Source organism: Lupinus angustifolius, unplaced genomic scaffold (genome assembly GCF_001865875.1).
Source record: "Lupinus angustifolius cultivar Tanjil unplaced genomic scaffold, LupAngTanjil_v1.0 Scaffold_61_1, whole genome shotgun sequence".
Classification (NCBI taxonomy): domain Eukaryota; kingdom Viridiplantae; phylum Streptophyta; class Magnoliopsida; order Fabales; family Fabaceae; genus Lupinus; species Lupinus angustifolius.
In genome coordinates, this window is record NW_017723019.1 from 522235 (window position 1) to 525675 (window position 3441).

At 40.1% G+C, this 3441-nt stretch overlaps 1 long non-coding RNA gene across 1 annotated transcript; it reads right to left on the reverse strand.

Annotated features, from left to right (window-relative positions):
- Positions 1-2451: 2451 nt before the first annotated feature.
- LOC109339220 lies at positions 2452-2606 on the reverse strand. Its single transcript, XR_002106639.1, has 2 exons — positions 2576-2606; positions 2452-2492 (listed from the first exon to the last, which is right to left on the reverse strand). It is a non-coding gene; the product is annotated as an uncharacterized LOC109339220 (long non-coding RNA).
- Between the last annotated feature and the right edge of the window lie 835 nt (positions 2607-3441).

A 3441-nucleotide genomic window follows, 5' to 3' on the forward strand; every position in this document is an offset into this window, starting at 1 on the left:
GGGAAGGCCCTGCACATGATGGGGTCGGTCGCCCCATGGAATAACATAGAAGCCTCGAAGGTGTCAAGGTGATCTTGTGGGTCCGCCGTCCCATCATATTAGTCCATGTTTGTGGGGCGGTTGAAATGGGAGGGTAATGGGTAAGCCATGATGGCAGGTGTAAAAGGAGGTCTAGCACCACAAGAGTGGTGCGGGGATGGTTGGGATGGTGGGCAGGACTCGCTCGCTGACTCTTCACGGTTACTTTCGCGAACAGGGCGTTCCGAGTGATCTTCAGAGTTTATTTTGGATTGGCGGAGTTCTTGTATTACATCGGCCTGTTGCTGGATGAGCCGCTCCTGGCGTTCCAGCATCTGGAGAAGGTGTTGGGTGGTTGGCTGTTGTTCTGGAGTGGTATGGTGGCTTCGGTTGGCTTGATGGGATGGTTGTCTTGGTGGGGGAAGAGTACTTGGGGCAGGGTCGACTTGGCTGGTAGATAGAGCTCGGTTTCTGGTGGTGACCATGGTGTGAGTTGGAAGCACAGACGGCGCCAATGTTCTTTCCTAGAACACAAAGGTACAGATAATGATTGATCAGCTGCTGAGGAAGGAGAAGAGGATAGTCGTCAAAGTAGAAAGATGAAGTAGGAGAGCTGGACCCGCCGGTGGAGGTACCTGAAAAGGTTCTCCGACGATCAAGTCAGTGTATGGACTAAGTGAATGGGAAATGTGAGAATAATGAAGACAAAGAGTAGTAGAGTGAATAATGCTAAAGAGTAAAAAGGTTCAGATACTTCCTGTTGGTAGAGATCCCTATTTATAGAAGGGAGAGTTGACTTTGGGCTCTTGGCTGGTGGTGCGACGCGTGGCCGACCAAAGGTATTGTCGGGAGTTGCTTTTTCCCGTGTCAGGTGATCTGCCAGGACTGTACACTGTGCCACTCTTGTCTTTTAGCCTGTGGTTGGTTTGGTAGCCGTTCTGCAGCCTGTCTGCCGTGCTGGCAGGTGGGTTGGTGAGGTACTGAAGGCATGTTGTCTCTTAGGTCAACTCTGGTGGTCCCAACACGCGGGGCCCACCTCGGCGACCAAGCATGTGACTCTTCGGTTCGCCGGGTAGGAACAGCTTATAATCATATTTCTGTTGGGAATTCCTTATGATTGGTGAAACACCGATCTAAGATCTTGAATCTCATGATTCTTACACATATATGAAACAAAGTGTCATACCTATGTTCCTGGATGTGCTCCTTTGATCTACGTTTCTGAAAGAGGTTTTGTGGTATAATGACTTTCCTCAACCAAATCTCTAATTCCTCTCGGGACTTACATTTTCACTCTGAAAGAGGTTTTGTAGGACTTGGTGTGTTGGGGCCATAACCTTTCTTATGGGTTAACTTATAGGGTTCCCATTATCACTATGGGTTAACCTGATGGGTATCTACTCATTAAGCCCATATCCGTTATGAGCTTTTAGAAATCTAAGGGAGCCACTTGTAATGTAACCCCGGAAATAAATAGCAGATATTATTGTATCAAATATATGATGCATACCTTAATTATAAATTATAAATTTCTAACAATTTCTTGTGAGATAAATGCTTCAACAACCTCATAACTAGAGAAGTTGCAAACATTCTGGAAATTATAGGATCATTTAAGGCCTAGTACTTTTGTGATTAGCTTTTAATGCTACCAGCATGGTAAAGAACTAAGATAGTATCAAATATCTTAATTGACTTTCATAATTTTGAAGTCTTGTATACATATAACCTATACTTTTGGCCTTTGATCATCATACACACTGAGAGATTAATTTTTGAAAATGGTAGTAAGGTGTTGAATACTCAAACTAGAGAAAGTTTAGAATCTAGTGAACTTCGGTCGATGTTTCCTGGATCAACTTATAGAGCTAGTGAACTTAGTAACTGTACTTGTTGCATTAACGCGCTTATCTCTGGGTCATTCTTGTTTGGGGATGCTCTCTTAATCTTGTTACTTTGAGCTGCAAAAGCATGAACTTGTTACTTTCAGGTTTCACAATGAAAGAATTAAGTTCCATAACTAACAAACTTCACTTTCAAAGAAAACTACCAGAACTTCTAAACTTGGCATTATAAACATGATTCTGGCCCGGCAAGTTGTTCACTTGATGTGAATTTTGAGCTAATACTCCAAACGGCGCTCTTTGGTGCTGATTTATTGGAGTTCCATTTTGTAAATGTGACCTATCTCCAGGGTTGACCTTTTCCGGAACATCAGGGATATGAGCCCTACTGTATTCAATAGGATAACATTTTTGCACTGTTCTTTGTAGATATTGTGTAATTCTATACTTGGAAGTGTTTCGTACCTAATCTTAACAGGCATTTCAGATTCTGATGTTGCTTCTGTATTATAACAATGTTGGGAAATAGTCCTCTTGTTACTTGAATTGTTGTTCTCTTTAGCTAAAGATTCATAATTTTCTGTTTTTCTGCAGAGTGTGGAGAAACGATTTTTCACAGCATTGTCCGTTCTGCATTGAAAGCATTCAATTAGATGATTAAAATAACGCTTCACAAAATGGCTATTATGTATTTGCACGAACAAAAGCATTACCTACCTGAGATCACCTTTGCTATTTTTGTCCACCTGTTACCAAATATTTTTTGAGCCTAGAAGAAAACACAGAAAATAGGTCACAAAAGCCAGCTTTTCGAATATGAGTTTATAAGCTCATAGCTTATCGAAATAAGTTCCTTTACCAAATACCAACATGATGCATACTATGAAGAAGATCTTTGCTCCTGACCTTGGGAATATTTTGATGAAGACATCAACATCACTAAAAAGAAGAAAATGAAGAATACTTATGAAGACAAAGAAGATTAAAGCTTCAAGAAAATTAGATTAAGTCTCTATAGGTACTTCTATCCTAAAACTCTTAAATATACAAAGTAGTAATGCTCAAACTAGTTTTAAAGAAAGTAGTAATGCTCAATCATGTATTAAAAGATGTGATATCCTGTGATGAAGACGACTTGCCAAGTTCCCATGCTAAAGAAAATTTTATTGTTGATATTACAACTGAACCTGAGAATTGAGAATGAATGATAATCTATCTTCTCAAGAAGAGCATATTCACTCAGATCTACCAAAAGAATGGAGAACTCATCGAAATCATCCTATTGACAACATCATCAGTGATATAAGTAAATGTATAACTACTCGTAGAATGCTTGATGCTTGTCTAAACATGACATTCGTCTCTCAGATAGAACCATCCAAGATTGATGATTCAATCGAGGATGAACATTGGATTCTTGCTATGCAAGAAGAATTAAACCAGTTTGAGAGGAATGAAGTTTGGGAACTTGTTCCTAGACTGAAAAATAGGCATGTCATTGGAACTCGTTGGGTCTTTAGAAATAAATCTGATGAAAATGGTGTTATTGTTAGAAATAAAGCTAGACTAGTAGCCCAAG